The sequence below is a fragment of the Taudactylus pleione genome, unplaced genomic scaffold (assembly GCF_031769625.1).
Source record: "Taudactylus pleione unplaced genomic scaffold, aTauple2 ptg000066l, whole genome shotgun sequence".
Taxonomy (NCBI): domain Eukaryota; kingdom Metazoa; phylum Chordata; class Amphibia; order Anura; family Myobatrachidae; genus Taudactylus; species Taudactylus pleione.
Genome location: NW_028284468.1, coordinates 13,718,697 through 13,740,711, shown reverse-complemented (window position 1 = coordinate 13,740,711; position 22,015 = coordinate 13,718,697). Strand labels below are relative to the sequence as shown.

At 43.1% G+C, this 22,015-nt stretch overlaps 1 protein-coding gene and 1 long non-coding RNA gene across 3 annotated transcripts in view; one reads left to right on the top strand and one right to left on the bottom strand.

Annotated features, from left to right (window-relative positions):
• Positions 1-4,376, bottom strand: part of LOC148534455 (uncharacterized) — a 101,417-nt gene extending 97,041 nt beyond the window's left edge. The window contains exon 1 of the long non-coding RNA XR_015877645.1: positions 4,227-4,376. This is a non-coding gene — a long non-coding RNA (uncharacterized LOC148534455). The remainder of the gene's footprint in view (positions 1-4,226) is intronic.
• Positions 1-22,015, top strand: part of LOC148534454 (alpha-1,4-N-acetylglucosaminyltransferase-like) — a 39,289-nt gene that overhangs the window by 4,956 nt on the left and 12,318 nt on the right. The window contains exon 1 of one of the 2 annotated variants that reach the window (XR_015877644.1): positions 4,623-4,864. The exons of the other annotated variant lie outside the window; for it this stretch is intronic. The gene's annotated coding sequence lies outside the window, so the exon portion shown is untranslated. Of the gene's footprint in view, positions 1-4,622; positions 4,865-22,015 lie in introns of those variants that run through there. 2 annotated transcript variants of the gene reach the window in all.

The following is a 22,015-nucleotide window of genomic DNA, read 5'->3' as shown; positions in this document are numbered from 1 at the left end:
AATAGGGCAGAAGGGCCGCTAGATAAAGGTTGTAATGAAACCAAAAAAGACTTGTGGAATTCACAAAAGTTCCTCCTTGGTATTGTAAACAGGTCCCAGTTGCAGTGTCAGGTGTATCGATGATGCGTTTCCCTGTCATATGATCGCTTCCTCAGAGGTAAATGGATATCTTTCCTCATTAGTGTGCATATATTTATACCCCTCTTAATTGCTATAATTGTTGTCACCTGATTTTATTAAAGATATAAATAATGATTAAAAAAAATATCATATAAAACATTCAAAACACAATAAAAAGAAATGGACCACACAGCTCTTGATATGTTCTATCTTATGTATCTAAAAATTGTTACTTCTATATTAAGTATTCAATAGATAACAAAATGACACGTTATTTTTGCATGTGACATTTTCACGTGGTTAGAGCTTATTGGTTATGTTTATATCTAGTTGGCATAGCGACATGTTGGGGAAGCAGTCGGGAAGCCGACGGACAGAATCCCGACTGCTGGCTTCCCAACTGTCTAATCCCGGCAAGTGTCTAATAACAGGCATCAAAATCCCTACGCCTGTCATTAGACCTATGCCGGGAGCCTGACGCCCGGCATACCAATCGAAGGTTAGCTGGGCACCGGGTGCGGACAGCGGCGGGGGGAGGGTTAGGTTTAGGGCTCCCGAGGGGGACTTAGGGTTAGGCACTCCTAAGGGAGGGTTAGGGTTAGGGGGGAATTAGGTTAGTATACTTATCTTATTGGATGACCGGTATTTCCACCTCTGTCGGGCTGTCACTGTAAATCATACCGATCCCACATGTTGTGTCACAGCAAACATACCTTCTGTTTCTAAGGAGAGCAAAAGGGAAAGCCCTCTTTTCAACTTTCCAGGCACGTCATGCTAACGGCTTGGGTATGGTGGAATATCATCATGAGATTATGATCTAAAGAGCTCTCATTGATCATTTAAAGCCCATATTAGTAAGGTTCTGATTGGCTGGATGTATTCACACACGTTATAATGTAGCTAATCTAACAATGCCATATTATAATCATTTATTTGTATCAAATAATAATATCCTACATAGAAGTAACAGTATATATTCCTCCAAAAAAGTAAATAGTTGTTCATAATATATATATGTATAAAAACAGAAAACTCAGCACTCACCATTGTTAAATCACTCACAATAATAAATAAATTATGGGGTTTTGGTTCATGGATTGATCAATGCATTTAAGCCTGCAGGCCTCATCACGGGACTCCATTTCTCTGCAGGTCCTACACTATATATCATACTTAAGGAAACCTGGTAGCTGCTATTTGTTATATATATATATATATATATATATATATATATATATATATATATATTATATGAATGCTGTAATTTTTTTACTAAGATGAAATAAAGATATATTTTTAGAAGACTGGGGAGTGCACCCCCTTCCTTTCTATTTTTTGTATGCAGAGGATACATGTGATCCCCTATGGGTAGCTACCCCAGCAATTGGAAATTTTAGACGTGAGTGTGGACCATTTTGGACATTATATATATATATATATATATATATATATATATATATATATATATATATATATATATATATATTAGTACACAAGGTTTGAAAGTGAGCGACCAATGTGCTTTATACACAGTATTGTTCCTTAAGTAAACAATTCCTAAAGTGCTAAGTGTCTTTAAAAATAAAATTAAATTAAATAGATAAATACTTGATTACTTATTATCTCACATAAAGTGCTTGATGATTGAATGATATATCCAGGACAGTGCTTCAGCTTAAATAATAAGTATATAAAAAGTATATATTTAATCCATAATAATAACAATAATTTAAAATTAGTACATTTCCGATCACATAATAAATAACAAGGAGAAAAAAATATACATAGATTTCATTGAAAAGAAAAACTTAAGAAATAGAGGATACATTTTAATATGCTTATCTGTAAATAGAGAAGTTTGAAAAGTTCATGGAGGTAGAATGGAGTAAACTAACCTACACGTTTTGTCAGTTATATGACTTCATAAAGGGAATATATTGCCAGTGGTGTGCTCCAGCTTTTAAACCCCACAAAAGAGGGTACCCCATGGTTTGTGGTCCCTTCAGCTCTCCAGACTCAGAGCCCACTCCAGCACTACAGAGGAACAAAGGTACTTCCTTGAAAGCACAAGTAGTATTTAAAACACAATATTTATTTTATAAAACACAGTAAACCATCAGTCATAGCTTATAACCAAAACGGATCACAGCTTAGTAGTCAGGTGATCACACCCACTGCTTTTAAGTGGTGGAAGAACGCTCACAACTTAGTGGCCAATAGGATGTAATCACTCACGATATTGCATCTCACTCCTTTAGATCTCTGAAACTGTTTGTCTTGATTAACACACTGCACTCTTGTTAAGCAAGACAAACAGTTCCAGAGATCTAAAGGAGTGAGATGCAAAATCACGAGTGATTACATCCTATCCACTAAGTGATTACATCCTATTGGCCACTAAGTTGTGAATGTTCTTCCACTTAAAAGCAGTGGGTGTGATCAACTGACTACTAAGCTGTGATCTGTTTTGGTTATAAGCTATGACTGATGGTTCAGTATTATATTGATGTACCCCTGATGAAGTCCTTTCAAAGATGAAACGCGTTGGATTTTCATCCATTTATATGAACTGACACTTAATGTAAGCAATATCTGATAGTTTTTTACTGTGTTTTATAAAATAAATATTGTGTTTTAAATACTACTTGTGCTTTCAGGGAAGTGTTATTAATTATTAATTGTGTTCCTTGTGGCCCATAATGTCCGGTGTATTTTGGTGTAAGGGTATTTTTCAGTGAGACCACAAAGATTAAGTGGACATCTCGAGTACATTTATAGCCATCATCTTTAACAGTAGTTTAAAGGACCAACTCAAATGAAACATTAAGAAGTCTCTTGGAGAAAAATTCCACCATCTACTCTTCCATTTGGGACTGATTGATTGAGCACTAAGATTGCTTTTTATCTATATCTATTGTATTGTATGTCTGTCAGTAGTCTTTTTTATAAATATTTATAAGGAGTCTATTTATATGAGCGTCCTTTCACCCCACTTTTTTTGTTACTATCTATTGTATATCTGCCTAACAGAGATATTTAGTGAGAGGAGCAGCCATGCAATATTAATTTTGGTATATTTCGTTTTTTATTATTCACAATATCATTAAGCACACATTGGGGCACCTGTTGCCCAATATATATATATATATATATATATATATATATATATATATATATATATCTACGTTAAATGACAATACAACATTCTCATTTGCAGAATTTATTTAAATCACTAATTCATCCATGACAAGACATATGTATATGTATTATAAGCAATAGAATTATCTTACACTTTGTTACTATATGATAAAGTCACAGAATTATTTTCTAAGCCCCCCTTATATTTGGAGACAATATGCTTGATATACATTAAACCTGAGAGAATACTCTCAGTAATAATGATATTATTCCAGTGTATACATATAAATTAAAGCACAAAATGGAAGCGCTGTCCCTGAGGACCTCAATAATGAGTGTAATAATATCTACTATCGATGTTTAAATTAACACAATAAATAGGAGTGAGCTGATAATAGAGGGACAATACCAGAAGCAAATTGTAAAAACTTTTATAAAGAGAAATATTAAAAAACACAGATAATTAAATAAACATACAAAAATAGAAATAAAAACCACATAAAATTAAATACACATCAATTGCAGTAATATAATATAATGATGAACATCTAGTGGCTTGAAACCATCATATTGATAATACAATAAAATCGTATAGTAGCTTGCTGAAATTGACTTAGAAAATCAACCTGTAACCAACATATGAAAAAATGCCTTGATTGGCAACTAGATTGTCACACACTTACAGTAAGCTGCAAAAAGTTATCAGTTGATGTCGATAGACACTGCAAGTGGTAATTATAACCACCATTAGTTAACGGGAGGGTAAAAAACAGGTGTACACCTCATGCACATTAATTAACACCGGGATTATATCCCTGTAACACCGCTAGCATAGTCCCGATTCAGCCTGTATAGGGGTTCCGATTACGTGCAGGGACAATACATAGGCAGTGTCCTGACAAACGGACACTCCGGAGCCAGTAATATGTTCGGCCAATGTGGAAATAACAATAATATTGGTGAGGTACCTCAGTGTCCAGTGAATGGATTCCACAGCCACTGGCCGTCCAGGATATGGCCTTTAACGAGTGCACTCGTGGCCGCCTGGTAAAAGTCTATCAGTGCTCTTGAACGATTAGCGGGACAGCAGTACTGCAGTGAAGGTCCCTGATTTGATATTCCGGCTCCCGTCAGGCTGTGTTGCAGATGGGATTACCCACATGGGGCTCAGCTGTGAAACAAATGCAGCGCGTAGCCGGGAACTCCTGGTTGAACTCCAGTCAGGCTGCGGAGTGTGAATAGTTCACCCACGTCAGGTTCAGAGGTGCATACTCAGCAAACGGGGGATATAGGCTTGCTGAGTATGCACCTCTGAACCTGACGTGGGTGAACTATTCACACACCGCAGCCTGACTGGAGTTCAACCAGGAGTTCCCGGCTACGCGCTGCATTTGTTTCACAGCTGAACCCCATGTGGGTAAATCCCATCTGCAACACAGCCTGACGGGAGCCGGAATATCAACTCAGGGACCTTCACTGCAGTACTGCTGTCCCGCTAATCGTTCAAGAGCACTGATAGACTTTTACCAGGCGGCCACGAGTGCACTCGTTAAAGGCCATATCCTGGACGGCCAGTGGCTGTGGAATCCATTCACTGGACACTGAGGTACCTCACCAATATTATTGTTATTTCCACATTGGCCGAACATATTACTGGCTCCGGAGTGTCCGTTTGTCAGGACACTGCCTATGTATTGTCCCTGCACGTAATCGGAACCCCTATACAGGCTGAATCGGGACTATGCTAGCGGTGTTACAGGGATATAATCCCGGTGTTAATTCATGTGCATGAGGTGTACACCTGTTTTTTACTAACCTGTTAACTAATGGTGGTTATAATTACCACTTGCAGTGTCTATCGACATCAACTGATAACTTTTTGCAGCTTACTGTAAGTGTGTGACAATCTAGTTGCCAATCAAGGCATTTTTTCATATGTGGGTTACAGGTTGATTTTCTAAGTCAATTTCAGCAAGCTACAATACGATTTTATTGTATTATCAATATGATGGTTTCAAGCCACTAGATGTTCATCATTATATTATATTACTGCAATTAATGTGTATTTAATTTTATGTGGTTTTTATTTCTATTTTTGTATGTTTATTTAATTATCTGTGTTTTTTAATATTTCTCTTTATAAAAGTTTTTACAATTTGCTTCTGGTATTGTCCATCTATTACCAGCTCACTCCTATTTATTGTGTTAATTTAAACATCGATAGTAGATATTATTACACTCATTATTGAGGTCCTCAGGGACAGCGCTTCCATTTTGCGCTTTTCTTTATGATACATTTTGAGGGTCAGCTCCTCGATTGGCAGCAGCAGTCACCTGAGACCTCGCTGATTTACCTTTGTATTTTCTTTAAAGAAGTAGGTCCTGTGAATTGATCAGTATCATCATTACTTTATTATCATTATTTTATCCTCCCTTGTCAGTATAGCGCCCCGATTGTGTGTTTTGTTTATACATATAAATTGTATAAAGTATCACATAAAGAACAACAAGAAAAAAGAACAGGAAAGATGTATCTCAAGTGGGGGATATGTTCAGATAGGACTAGTAAAAGTGTTGGTCTGTGATTATGGGGAAGTTCGAAAAAACATCAGGTGAGAGAGGCAGGTAGGGGATGATGAGACCAGACAGTCTCTAAAATCCCCCCTATGCCAAGTTGCTCACCTAATAGTGTTTAACTCCACCACCTCATTCAGTCCAGGAATCAAGGTGTTTAATTTATACATTCAATATACTTCTTGTTGACATAGTTTTAGATATCTTTCACCACCTCTATTAGTATTGTGGATGTGTTCCAAGCCAATTACCCTTAGATCTTTTATTTGTCCCTCATGATGTTCCAAGACATTCTTGGAACACTATGGTTTACAACTTTCTTTAGAATGTTACATCTGTAACATTCTGTTCTAAAATCTTCTCTTTAAAGGTTTGTTGGTTCTACCTACAGTACATAATAACATGGACATAAACACCATAGAACACAGATAACAAAATGTGTGTCACAATTGATAAATTGTTTAATATTTGTTGCTGAATTTACATTAGAGAATGTTACGGTCTTGTTATTATCTATATGACTACATCCTCTTCTTTGTGAATAGGTTTAATAAATCTAGGTGCTAGGACATTTTTGAGACTCTTAGTTTTCTTATATACAATTTGTGGCTGTATTAGAATAAGATTATGCAATTGCATATCCCCTAATTAGATTGGGTAGTTAGCTTTAATTATTTTTTTAACCTCATTAGATTTTGCATTATATTTGGATATAAACGTCAAGCTTTCCTCTCCTGAAAATTTGTTTTCTTTTAACTTTTCCATGGATTTTTTCGAGATTAGAAGTTCTTCTTGTAATAGTTTTCTAGTATCCACCAGCGCTTTATCTAAAATCACTGGTGGATATTGGACCTGATTCGGACCTGCTCGATAGCAAGCAATCGCTCGTTGCTGGCGATGTTTTCAAATGTGCGCATGCGTATAGTTCGCAGTGCACGTGCGCAAACTAGTATTTGTGATCGGGATATGCTCGCTCGCTCGCCTTGCAAAGACAGCCCAGAGGAATGAGTGACAGGAGAGGCCGTTTGTGGGTGTTAAAAGGGGCAGTGCAGTAGTAACAGGGGAGTGGAGTTGCAGACGCAGGCGTGCCTGAGTGTTTAAACACCGTTTCAGAGGCGTGCATAATTAACAGCCAGCGTCATAGGACACGTCACTTGCTAGAAATATACACTGAAGTGCTTGCAGTGCTTGCCGCAGGGTATAGTCAACCTCAAGCGCTGCGATCGCATCCGATGGTGCTCGATATACCAATGGTTTCACTTCCGGGAGATGACAACAGCAAGTGGGTGTCTTTAGACAGGCTGGTGGGCATCTACAAACAAACAGTGATCGCTTGTGAAAACAAAGTGGGAGTGCTTATGACTTGCCCTGTGAGCCTTGACGTCACTTAGCCGAATTTCCATACGCTCAGAGCGAGCGATCGCATCTATCGAATGGGTCTGAATCAGGCCCATTGTTTGTTCTTAAAATTCTCCAGCATTTTTGTCGCTTGTTTGTCAATGATTTCTAATGCAGAGCAATTCCTCCTAATCCTACGTAGTTGTCCCTTTGGTATATTCTTTTTCCATGCTTTATAGTGTCCACTTTGAAAGTGTAAATAATTATTTGCATCAGTGGGTTTGCAGAAGTTGAATGTAGTAATTTGGTTATTTTCTATAATTAGGGTCACATCTAGGAAAGTAATGGTAGTGTTGTTAAAGGTTTCTGGCTGTGCTGAAAACTCTTAACTGAAAAACTAGGTTGGGCAGCTTAAGTAAAGCAAAGCCAGTTTGAACAAGGGCCTCCAAATTGCTATTTTTTTCCCAGTAGTCAAAGGGACTGTCATACATGCCTATTTGGATGCTGTCATTAAAATAATACTCCACCATTCTTTGGATGGTGACCATATCAGATAAAGTCACGGTAGAGGTGTCACTAATTTTTGACAATTATTTTAGTCCTGACCAGATGTCAAAATGTTGTATTGACTCATCTGCATCACCAGTGGGTCTCTTGGGAAAGTTTTTTTCCTGGCAGCAGCAGTTGCCAGAGAAACTGAAGGAGACATCGTCATGTTACGTGCTGTTTGAGCTGACAACTTACTCGCCAGGAGCTCTTTGCATCTACAAGATCAAAGATTTCTGGGCCTGATTCATCACAGATCAACACTACAAGAGCATACGCAGATCGGCCAATGGTGCGTACTGCTCCTGAATATGCACTGCAGTGCATGTGAGTATTTTAGCATTGAGATCGCACTAGAATCACCTATGCAGATATAAAGCTATAGCAGTCTGAGGGACGAGACATCAGCGTTTGGAGGTTGTGACAGGAAAGTGGTTGGAGAAACGCAGGCATGCCTGTTTTTTTGAATGCTGTTGCGTAGACATGCATAAATTAGCCACTGCGACGACATATGCAGGTTGAGTACTCAATGTGTACAACAAGGTTAGCAATTTTGGAATAAGGGCGGACCTATTGTAATTGTGCATGAGGGGCCACTGTTACTTGAAGTTCCCAATGTATAAGCAGCAGAGGCTGCTGCATTACAGATGTGAGATCGCAGCTGTGATCGCAACAGCGATCTGTAGAGAATCAGGCCCTCTGTACGTTGTAAAGAAAGACACGGCATATGACTTAAACCTGGGATCAAGCACGGTCGCCAAAATGTATTGATCCAATTTCAAGATGTTGACAACCCTTACTGGCAAAGCGAATAAAGGATCTACAAGTCCAACATACTTAGCGGAATTGCTTCATTTAGTCTCTTCAGTTTCTTGAGCTGCTTTTCCAAAAGTTTAAATAGGGCAATCACTTGGCTCAAGCTGGCAATGTCTGACCAAACTTCACAAATGACTACTTGGAAGGGTTTCAGCACTTTGCACAACACAGACAGTATTATCCACTTCACTGGACAAATGGCTCGTAGTGTAGCATTGGATGGCTTTTTGTTTTTACTCTTTCTGCTGAAGCATATAAAAGGTGGAATTCCACCTTGTTACTACCTCTTTCTTCAGCTGGTGGCAGGGGAAACTGAACTGTTTTTACAGGTGCTGCAATCTTCTACATGAAGCTGCTGAATGCTGAAAATGTCCCAACATTTTTTGGGCCACAGACAGCATCTCCTGCATGCACCTGTCATTTCTGTACCATCAAATTGGTTGTGTGAGCAAAACATGGGAACACGTGTTCAAAATCACCCACCTGAAATCCTCTTACAATAGTTGTGGCTTTATCAAAAATCACAAATCCAGAGGAGAGTCCAAGCAATGTAAGCAATTTTGCAATGATATCCCTGAGTTTTTCTAAAAGGTTGATACTGGTATGCCTCTTAGTGAAACGGTGATACAGAGAGTAGGCTGCCTCTGAATGAGCTTGCATTTGTTAGATGCTGCTGTTGGTGCTGCTGAAGGCAATACACCCACCCAGAGGAATGTCACAGCCATGTAATCTTTAGTTTGCCCAGTTTTGCTTGTCCACATACCTGTGGTTAAATGGACAGTGGGTACAATGCATTAGTAGGCCAATAATTATGTTTTTTTTAACGTCCATGTACAGGCGGGAAATTGCTTTTCTAGTAAAATTTTATCTATATGGAATTATGTAGTGGGAACACAGGACCTCAATTAACTGTCTAAAACCCACTGCATTAATGGCAGATATTGGACGCAGATCTAATATTAGCATAGACGTCATGCCGTCAGTGATATGCTGTGCAACTGGGTGAGAGATTTCATATTGTACTTACTTCCTCTAGCAAAGGATTGTTTAACAATCAATTGTGTTTTAAACTACTACTAGTAATCTTCTTGGTCCCCTGCTGGGATGAAGATCCACCCCCAACAGCAGCAGCAGGCCTAGTACTCAAGGATTCTTCTGAAGTATCCTGGAAAGGGGATGAGTCAGTCAGTTTTATCAAATTGGATGCAGCACTATTTTCAATCATTATTGAAGATATTAATGATAAAGGTGGTGGAGATTGCAGGTACTGGGGTCTAGCAGAAAGAAGGGAGTTAGCTGATGCTGGACTGTTTGTTGTTACTTTTTTAGCATAAGTTTATAATTTAGAGAAAAACTTTTCATGAATGCGCTGCAAATGATGTAATAGGGATGAGGTTCCTAGATGGTTAAAGTCCATACCTCTACATACTGTGGATTTAAAAATGCTATGGATGGCAAGACAATTGTTGTCAGGATTTGGGTAATAATTCCACACATAAGAGGTGGATTTTTCATCTTATGCTCAGGCATGACAATGGCCTTCTTCTTATCAAGGGCAACAATTGCTTCCACTGATGCCTCACTTACACAAAGAACATCCTCACCATCAACATTCTCAATAACTCCAGGATCAGCTGCACAAATATTCCCCTCATGCTGTTTCACTTCCAACGTAGCATCCTCAATGTTTAGATCAGTATTGTCTTGATGTGCTGCTTATCCCCACATTGACAGAGGTGCAGATATGGTGGAAGGAGGCATCTCAATGAGTGCAGTATCAGAAAGGTCAGGCTCACACATAGCATTCACGAACACATTTGGACTTTCCTCAGGGATTTGTGATGTTACTGAACAATACAAAGATTGTTCTACTGCATAAATGGTTTGTCTCACCACTGATATTATGGTTTTCATTTTTTGACACCACTTCTAAATTCAGAGTGAGATGCTCTTGCATCGTCATGTGAGGCAGATGAAGATGCCTGACTGAAGGCAACTGCAGAACCTCCACTCAGAAATAAATGACAAGTGACCTCATTCAGAGGCTGTCGCAAGAAGTGATCGCTCTCTCTGAATGAGGCCGGGTGCTTATTGTTTTTTGGTGCGGCCTCCTGGTTGCAAGCTAAGCTGTGGGTTACCACCCACAGCTTAGCTAGTGACCATGGTGATGGTCGTGATGGTGATCACCATCACGACCATCGGGGCTTGACCCTAAGGATCCATTTTGGAAACCACCCCCCCGGCCCGCCTAAAAAAAGGGGCGAGCTGTCGATCAACATCGACAGCCACCCCTTTTGTAGCAAGCTCCCGAGCGAGAGAGTTTCTCTCTCGCTCCAGGGCTTGCGCACGGGCAGTGCGCCCGCTGCACCTGCGCAGGGCTACCCATTGACCTGGTTGCGAGCACATCGGTGCTTGCGACCGGGTCTGAGTGACCCCCAAGGTGAGAGCCTATCCTTGCCACTGAGTGTGTGGGCAATTTTATCTTTTTCTGCCAGAAAATTTCCCTTTATAAAAGGTGTTTTTTCTTTGGCAATGTAGTAAAATATTTTGGGGGAGATTTTAGAAGCCCTGACTAAAAACCTCTATGCCCTTGAGCATTGGCTTTAGATCACAGTATTACTGCCTGAAGTTTTTTTTTTAAAGCACATACAAGTTATTATTATTACTATTAGTAATTTTAATAAATGACTTTCCTGCACTATAAAAAAAAACAATGATTTTCTGACTGCCTTTCCAAAAAACTAGCTTGGCCAGTATTACCTGGGGGATTAATGTGGTTGGCACTGCACTTCAAACACAGTGTCTCAGAACTCTGTCTCACTCACTAACTCTCTCACAAACTAACCTGAGCTCCTACCCCCAGTGGCGGGCTGGGCCGGGGGGCAGGTTGCCATGCGCCCCCCGGGCCGCAGCGTCATGCGGGCCGCGTCACTGTGACACAGTCTGCACCACGTGTGTAGCGCTGACCGGACGGAGTTCGGTCAGCGCTACACAGCACAAACACACAGTCGCCGGTGCCGGCAGCTGTGTGTTTGCTTTAGCAGCTGATGAGAGTCAGACAGACTCTCATCAGCTGCTGCTCCCACTGCCAGAGCCGGACATCTTCCGGCTCCCGCAGTGGGTAAAATGGTAGTGACGCGTCACTCCCATGACGCATCACTCCCATAATGCAAAGTGGCGGATGGAGGAGCTGATCTCGGCGGCGGGACCAGGAGCAGGATCGGGTGTCAGGTAAGTGTGTTTTTTTTTTTTTTTTATTATGTCTCTACTGCGGGGGGGACTCCTGGGGGCTCTACAAGGGGGGGACTACTGGCAGCACTACAAGGGGGGGACTCCTGGGGGCACTACAAGGGGGGGACTCCTGGGGGCACTACAAGGGGGGGACTCCTGGGGGCACTACAAGGGGGGGACTCCTGGGGGCACTACAAGGGGGGGACTCCTGGGGGCACTACAAGGGGGGGACTCCTGGGAGCACTACAAGGGGGAGACTCCTGGGAGCACTACAAGGGGGGGACTCCTGGGGGCACTACAAGGGGGGGAATACTACTGGGGGCACTACAAGGGGGGGACTCCTGGGAGCACTACAGGGGGGAATACTACTGGGGCCACTACAAGGGGGGGACTACTGGGAGCACTACAAGGGGGGGACTACTGGGAGCACTACAGGGGGGGAATACTACTGGGGCACTACAAGGGGGGACTCCTGGGAGCACTACAGGGGGGGAATACTACTGGGAGCACTACAAGGGGGGACTACTACTAGGGGGGGCAATACAAGGGCAGGACTACTACTACTGGGGGCACTACAAGGGGGGTACTACTACTGGGGGGACTACTACTAGGGGCACTACAAGGGGAGGGGACTACTACTAGGGGCATTGCATAGGGGGGGTGGGGACTACTACTAGGGGCACTGCATCAAGGGACCACTGCTGGGGGCTCTATATAAAGGGCAATAGTGGGGGGTACTGCATAGGGGGAAGATTACAACTGGGGCCACTATTTAAGGGGCACTGCATAAGGGTTACCACTACTGGGGGCACTATATAAGGGGCTTACTACTGGGGGCACAAGGGGCACTGCATAGGGGGGATCACTACTGGGGGCACTACTCGAGGCCTGTATAAGGGTGTCCTCCTGTGGCACAGGGTGGCACTGCATATGGGCACTACGACAGGGGGCTGCCCCATATCTTTATTTTTACCTTACTTTAATCCCATATGGACCCGCCTCCTACCTAGAACACTTGAGGGGGGGGGGGCACCATAGCACGGACGTTCTTTTGAGCACCCTGGCTACACGCTACTCCTCTGCCAGGGCCACCTGCATGCATTTGCCCCCCAGGCTAAAAGTTGCCAGCCAGCCCCTGCCTACCCCTATGGCGGTCCTAAGACAAATGATGCCGCATCATGGAAGGGACTTATATTGGATCCAAAATATACGTGAGATCCAACATCAGGGAGATGACATCTTATTTTGGATTCTGAAAAATTGCGCAGAGGAAACCAAGCCTATTCATCTGTAATATCAACACATATACCAATAAACATACACGCAGATACACAACACATATGCACTATTGAACCCTATTTAACCTTATACAGGAGATACTGTGTACATTTGAATTATAATATAAATGACTATATAAACATAAATACACATAATAGTACATATATATCTCTATCACATATACACACATATGTATCATAGTATATATACACACACACTATGTGTACTGTGATATCTTGGGGGTAATTAGCTCGGCAGAGGGTGGATTGGTGCAGTGTTTAGGTGCTTAATGAGGTACCACACACAGCTTTCAAGTAAATAAATGATGCTTTACTTTTACAGCATGGAAAGTCAGGAAACAAACAGAAAATAATAAACAACCTATCCCCTATTTAGGGCATCTAACTCACTTCTTGAACCCTCTCTGTAAGGGTGCAGCTAATCTGCCAATAAAGTCTCTCACAGTCTCTGTGCCTTCCCTGTATCCTCTAGGTATATAGTAGGTCCTGGCTTCCTTAGCCTGCAGCCATGCTGTTTCAATGTCACACAGTCTGAGAGGTTTATGGTCCCCCCTTGCCTCCTGCAAGGTCCAGACACAGGCATCCTGGCCCCCAATGGGTTGCTCAGCTTCACTGGGCTCTCTGGCTGCTGCAGTCCCACATAGGCTGTTTCCAGCAGCAGCCTGACTGGTCTGCCTTCTCATCAGCCCACACCTGAGCTCTCTCCACATTGCAGCAATTAGGCATCTTCCCACAATGCTTTTCTACTGTGTGTGCGGATCTGTCCTGCCCCACACAGAATCAGCTGCTCACCAGTGCCATCTCTGGTGATACTGCCACAGTACCCTATGCATGCAATACATAGAATACTGTAAGAGGAGCATAAAATTACACAGCCCCCTTAACAGGTAACTAACAAGCACTCACCACAAGTGTTATACAGCCAGGGATGGCAACGAGGAAACCAGCATCCCTGCTGCCACCATCTTGAATGCGGCCACCATCTTGATCACGGCAGAGGTTGCAACCTCAACACCCTGGACATCAGGTGAAAGCGAATGGCGCATCCGGGTGAATCATCCCACTGTCAGGGCTCATACCCAGTGCCAGCATTGATGGAGGAGCAGTGGCAGTGGGAGGCGACCACAGTGTGACCTCTTTTTCCGTTGTCACTATCATGGAGGAGGCAGTAGCCACCCTCCCCACTAAGACACTGTAGCATTCCAGCACAGCACCACAGCTTGGCTGCAAAGGACACTGGGACACTGGTCCTGCTGAGAGGGCAGCACATATAGTGCTGTAGGGAGTCAGCACACTCCCAGAAATGGGCAAGGATCTGTGGTGCAGGCATGGGGCTATAAGCAAGAAAGTAGTAGAGAAGGAAGAGAATAAAAAAAGGGGGAAGGAAAGGCAGTTTAAAGAAGAAAGAGTAGACAGGCCAGAAAATGAATGCGAAAACTTGCCTGCATCAGCACTCTCCTCACAGGAGAAAAATCTGAAAAGAGGCAGTTTCCCGTAAGGAAATGACCTATGTTATCTACAGATCCTCCCTTAAAACCACCCCAAATCCAACCATTGGTCAGCTACAGTAACAAAACTTTATTAACCCTCCACTAACCATGCCGCTGTATGGTCAACTGTCCTATAGCCTAGAGGTCTAAGGTCTTTCCTTTACTAGATATATTACCACACCTCACTTTAGCTATGGGGGTCAACTGACCATTGGCTTTTTCCTTCCATTGTTGACTCTTGTTTCGAGATTCAATGATGGTTTGGGAAATACTAGTGTTAATCTACATGTTTCTAGAGGTGATGAGGAATATGGGTAGGAAAAAAGCATAGCATACATGTACACTGCAAAAAAATTACTGTTTATTAAAAATTATCAGTAACTTTTGTAAACATGCATTTTTACAAAATACAATAACCTGTTTTGAAATCAAGAAGAAAAAGAAGGGATAAAACTTTCATCATGAATGATAAAAAAAGTATGCGAGGCACTTTCAGGTGAATTTTTTTTTTATTTGATCGCATATATCTTCACATTTTTTACTAACTTTACTTTGGCATGTGGCTTGTGCACTGCAGTAAGTGCCCCCTTTGGGCTTCATTCAGCAGTGTACGCAAGTGCACCGCTGAACGCAGATTCCCGATTATCGGGAATCTGCACGTGCACAGGAGCCATTCAGTGCATTATTATATCCTGATTAAACCTTGGTACAATCCTACCTATAAACCTCTAGAAAATCCTGCCTATAAACCTCTAAACATAGATGGCGCTAAGTAGCACTATGACCAATCGCACACCCCAATAAATGCTCTCAGACTTTGGTACTTGTGGTCCAACGCACAAAAGTTATTATTCAAGAAAAAGTACAGATAGTTACACGCTGTGATCTAATATAATAAGCGCAAATAAATAATACAGACCCAAGGTACAGTTGTTATATATGCACGCTCTCTGGGCCCAGATACCTCCATCAGCATTAGAAACCTCCGTCAACAGCACAGCAAGAAGACTCAAGACTGGGGTCAGAGAGCGCACATATATACTCTTTCTGGAATTGGCAATACAATGGACATGAGCTGGTATTGTTTCATTGGTTCTTCTTCTTTGGTCTTCTGTTACGACATAGGGCCTGATTCAGAGACGGACACTATTTGCGCTCGCTCGTTCAGAAAATAGGGGTGGCTATTCAAATGAACCGTTCGCTCTTTGCAGTCTGTTCACGCCTCTATGTCTGGACGAGCGAACAAAACTTGCGGTAGTTTTTTGAAAAAATACGTCCCCTGGCCGCTTGCATCCTACGTCATGTCCGCTATTTATTAGATTTTTCGGGTACATCGACCAGGGTATGAACTGCTCGCTATTCTTGGGGTTGGTTTTTGCTACCACAATTTTGCAAGCAGTTCTGACTATAAAATAACCCAGTGACGTGGTCAATGACGCTGCTGTATTAATTATGCACACCCTTAAAACGCCCGTTTTGACCTTTAAGCACGCCTGCGTTCGGATCTCCACTCCCCGTTTTCAAGCACCTTCCCCTGTTACCACCCACATACGCCTCATTCTGTCACTCAAAATAGCAGGCATTCGCTATTTAGCGAACAAACGATTTTCGGCAGCACTGACTGGTTCGCGCATGCGTATTACGATCCGTACGCATGCGCAGTTGGGCAAACATCGCTCGGAGCGAACGAGCGGCCGCTTACGAGCGGCTCTGAATCAGGCCCTTAGTTCATTGGTCTGTTTGTACTTGAGAAGTTAAGCTTCCCAGTGGCTCTTTGTGTACTTTTTCCTGCCGCATAACTAAGCAATGAACACTTCATACATTGTACATTCTATCACCTAATTCCCTATAGTTCATAACTTGCAGATGCTTGTAGCGATTTCCCCACCAATAGTACTGGAGATCTGCAAATACACAGCGAATCAGAATGGCACCAAACATGATCTACTTATTATGTACTAAACCATAAATATCATATCACATGCACTTCACATCATTGTAAATATAAATAACACTTTGTTAAATAACCTTTATTAATGCGGAACCTTTTTTTAATGTAATCGTGTAATATGTGAGCATTAGGAATATGAGGAAAGGACGCTAGTTCGTGTGTATGAAATAGCAACTGTATGTGTATGTATATATATATATATATATATATATATATATTAGGGGTGAGCGGGTTCGGATTTCTGAAATCCGAACCCCCCCGAGCACCCCCGATCTGAGGCAGATCCGAGTCAGGCTCGACTTTTCCCGCCTGACTCGGATCTGAAATCGAGGCAAAACGTCATCATCCCGCCTTCCGGGTCTCGCGGGTTTTGGATCCTATATAAGGTACCCGCGTCGGCGCCATTTTCTCACTCGGCTGTGGACCGTGAAGAGGGAGGGTGGAAGTTAGGGATGGCTGGGCTGTGTAGTGTAGTGCAGTGTAGTGTTGTGCTGTGCTGTGCTGCTGTTGTCCATAAGTGCTGTGTCCACTCCTCCAAAGTCCATAGGGGCTGGCTGGACTGTGTTGTGCAGACAGTTGTCCATAGGGGCTGTGTCCACTCCAAAGTCCTGTGCAGAGTCCCAGTCCTAAAGGGGTGCTGTAGTGTTGTCCAGGGGGTGCTCTGTCCATCAGGGTTGCTCCCCCAAGTGCAAAAAAAAATAATATATTTTCTGTGTTTGTGAATTGTGTGCGCAGTAGCCGCACGTGCATCAACAAAGTAGTGCCAAGCGTGCGGCTGTGTCATAAGTAAAGGGCCGGCTGACTTGACCGTTAAAGGGTGCTGTAACCCCCAAAGTACACTCCAAACCAAATAAAAAAATATTTTCTGTGTTTGTGAATTGTGTGCGCAGTAGCAGCACGTGCATCAACAAAGTAGTGCCAAGCGTGCGCCTGTGTCCCATAAGTAAAGGGCCGGCTGGCTCATTTCTTAAAGGGTGGTGCAACCCACAAAGTGCACTAGTCTCCAACAAAAATAAAAAATTATTTTCTGTGTTTGTGTGCGCCTTAGCTGCATGTATATATCAATATAACATAAATGGAGGACCAAACTTTCTCCGATAAAAATAAAATAGGGAAAGATCAAGAACCACTTCCTCCTAGTGCTGAAGCTGCTGCCACTAGTCATGACATAGACGATTAGATGCCATCAACGTCGTCTGCCAAGGCCGATGCCCAATGTCATAGTAGAGGGCACATACAATCCCAAATGACAAAGTTCAGGAAAATGACCTTGAAAAAAACATTTAAATCATCTGAAGAGAAACGTAAACTTGCCAATATGCCATTTACGACACGGAGTGGCAAGGAATGGCTAAGGTCTTTCCCTATGTTCATGACTAGTGGTTCAGCTTCACATGACGATGGAAGCCCTCCTCCCACTAAAAAAATCAAAAGAGTTAAGCTGGCAAAAGCACAGCGAAGAACTGTGCGTTCTAAGAAGATATCACAAATCCCCAAGGAGAGTCCAAGTGTGGTGGTGGTTGCGATGCCTGACCTTCCCAGCACTGGACGGGAAGAGGTGGCTCTTTTCACCATTTGCACGCCCCCTGCAAGTGCTGAAAGGTGCACCCACAGTCCACTTACTGATATGAAAATTGAAGATGTCACTGTTGAAGTACAAACAGGATGAGGATACTGGTGTAGCTGGCGCTGAGGAGGAAGTTGGCGAGGAGGATTCTGATGGTGATGTGGTTTGTTTAAATCAGGCTCCGGGGGAGACAGTTGTTGTCTGTGTGATGAAAAAGCCCATCACGGTCATGCCTGGGCAGAAGACCAAACATTCCACCACTTTGGTCTGGCAATATTTCTATCCAAATCCGGACAACAACTGTCTTGCCATATGTACCATATGTAAAGGTGGAATAAGTAGGGGTAGGGACGTTAACCACCTAGGAACATCCTCCCTTATACGGCACCTGCAGCGCGTTCATAAAAAGTTACTGTCAAGTTCAGAAACTTTGGCTAAGACCATAAGCAGTCCAGGAACACCTAAATCCCGTTGTCCTGTTGTATCCAAGCGCCTGCAAACCACACCGTCAACTCCCTCCTCGTCAATTTCCTCCTTAGTCAGGATCAGAAGTAGTCCTGCAGGCCATGTCACTGGCATGACTGACTCTCCTATCCGGGATTCCTCCGGAGGATCCAGCATTGCTACGTCTCCTGCTGCTGCTGTTGCTGCTGCTGGGAGTCGTTCATCATCCCAGAGAGGAAGTAGGAACACCACTACTTTTACTAAACAATTGACCCTCCAACAGTCCTTAGCGAGGAGGATGAAGTACGACAACAGTTATCCTGAAGCAAATCGTATAACTGAGGCCTTGACTGCTATGTTGGTGTTAGACGTGCGTCCGGTATCCGCCATTAGTGCAGTGGGATTTAGACAATTGATGGAGGTAGTGTGTCCCCGGTTCCAAATCCCATCTAGATTCCACTTCACTAGGTAGGCGATACCGAGACTGTACAGAAATGTCAGAAAAAGTGTCCTCAGTGTCCTGAAAAATGCCGTTGTACCCAATGTCCACTTAACCACGGACATGTGGACAAGAGGAACAGGACAGACTAAGGACTATATGACTGTGACAGCCCACAGGGTAGATGTATCACTTTACACAGCAACAGCAGCAGCGTCACCAGTAGCAGCATCTCAGAAACGCAAGCTCGTTCCAAGGCAGGCTACGCTGTGTATCACCGGTTTCAGTAAGAGGCACACCACTGACAACCTCTTAGAGAAACTGAGGGAAATCATCGCCCAGTGGCTTATCCCACTTAGACTCTCCTGGGGATTTGTGATATCTGACAACACCACCAATATTGTGCGGGCATTACATCTGGGCAAATTCCAGCACGTCCCATGTTTTGCTCACACAATAAACTTGGTGGTGCAGAATTTTCTGAAAAGCGACAGGGGCGTGCAGGAGACGCTTTGGGTGGCCCCAAAAATTTCTGGCCACTTTCGCCATTCAGCGACTGCGTGCCGAAGACTGGAGCACCAGCAAACACTCTTGAACCTGACCCGCCATCACCTGAAGCAAGAGGTTGTGACGCTGTGGAACTCAACCCTCTATATGCTTCAGAGGATGGAGGAGCAGCAAAAGGCCATTCAAGCCTATACATCCACTTATGACATAGGCAAAGGAAGGGGTATGAACCTGACTCTAGCGCAGTGGAGAATGATTTCCATGTTGTGCAAGGTTCTCCAGCCCTTCGAACTTGCCACATGTGAAGTCAGTTCAGACACAGCCAGCTTGAGTCAGGTCATTCCCCTCATCAGGCTTTTGCAGAAGCAGCTGGAGAAAGTGAAGGAGGAGCTAAGACGGAGTGATTCCGCTCGGCATGTGGGACTTGTGGATGAAGCCCTTCATTCGCTTTGCCAGGATTCCAGGGTGGTCAATCTGTTGAAATCAGACCACTACATTTTGGCCACCGTGCTCAATCCTAGGTTTTATGCCTATGTGGTGTCTCTCTTTCCGGCCGACACAAGCCTGCAGAGGTGCACAGACCTGCTGGTGAAAACACTGTCAGCTGAAGCAGAACGTGACACGTCAACAGCTCCTTCTTCATTTTCTCCCGCAATTGGGGCTGCCAGGAAAAAACTTAGGTATCCTAAGCAACCCGCTGGGGTGATGCAGGGCAGGCAGGACCAAGTTTGGACATCTGGTCCGGACTGAAGGACCTGGCAACAATTTCTGACATGTCTACTGTCACTACATATGATACTGTCACCATTGACAGAATGGTGGAGGATTACATCGGTGACAGCATCCAAGTAGGCATGTCAGACAGTCCATACCTGTACTGGCAGGAAAAAGAGGCAATTTGGAGGCCCCTGTACAAACTGGCTCTATTTTACCTGAGTTGCCCCACCTCCAGTGTGTACTCCGAAAGAGTGTTTAGTGCAGCCGGGAACCTTGTCAGCGAAAGGCATAGGAGGTTGCTTCCACAAAATGTGGAGAAGATGATGTTCATAAAAATGAATTATCAACTCTTCCATGGAGACCAGCCTCCAGAACGTACAGAGGGACCTGTGGTGGTGGATTCCAGTGGGGACGAGTTAATACTCTGTGAGGATGAGGATGTACACAACACTGAAGAGGGTGAGGAATCGGTGGATGAGGAGGATGAGGACGACATCTTGCCTCCGTAGAGCCAGTTTGTGCAGGGACAGATTAATTGCCAGCTTGTTTTGTGGGGGCCCAACCGAACCAATCATTTCAGCCACAGTTGTGTGGCAGACCCTGGCGCTGAAATTATTGCTTTGTTAAAGTGTGCATGTCCTGTTTATACAACATAAGGGTGGGTGGGAGGGCCCAAGGACAATTCCATCTTGCACCTCTTTTTTTTCTTTGCATTATGTACAGTTTGGGGCCTAGTTTTTCAAACTGCCATTCTGTCTGCCACTGCAGTGTCACTCCTAGATGGGTCACGTGTTTGTGCCGCCCATTCATGTCGCTTAGCATAGTCATCCAGCTACCTCGGTGCAACCTTTTGGACATAAAAACACTAGTGTGAGGTGTTCATAATAGACTGGAAATTAGTGGAAATTAAGGTTATTGAGGTTTATAATAGCATAGGAGCAGAAAAACCAACACATTCTGTGATTTTAGCTGTTTTTATGATTTTTTAAAAAAAAATACAGACCCAAAACCCAAAACCCAAAACACGGAAGGGTGGTATTGGCAAAACCAATCCAGATCCAAAACACGAAGAAAGATCCAGATCCAAAACCAAAAGACAAAACATGAAAAGGGGCCGGTGCACACCCCATATATATATATATATATATATATATATATATATATATATATATATATATATATATATATATATGAATTTCTTGGTTTTGACATTATTTGTCTGGATTTACAAAAATGACAGGCAGTGGGGTTTACACAGATGATCAAACGATGTCTAATGAAATCACAAAGGCAAGGCTAATTCATTTAAGCCTCAGACATAAATACACTGGTTTATTTTAGGGGTGTGCACCGGCCACTTTTCGTGTTTTGTGTTTTGGTTTTGGATCTGGATCTTTCTTCGTGTTTTGGATCTGGATTGGTTTTGCCAAAACCACCCTTCCGTGTTTTGGGTTCTGGGTTTTGTGTTTTGGATCTGTATTTTTTTGAAAAAAAGCATAAAAACAGCTAAAATCACAGAATTTGTAGGTTTTTCTGCTCCTATGCTATTATTAACCTCAATAACCTTAATTTCCACTCATTTCCAGTCTATTCTGAATACCTCACACCTCACAATAGTGTTTTTATGTCCAAAAGGTTGCACCGAGGTAGCTGGATGACTATGCTAAGCGACACGAGTGGGCGGCACAAACACGTGACCCATCTAGGCGTGAAACTGCAGTGGCAGACAGGATGGCATTGAAAAACTAGGCCCCAAACTGTACATAATGCAAAGAAAAAAAAGAGGTGCAAGATGGAATTGTCCTTGGGCCCTCCCACCCACCCTTATGTTGTATAAAC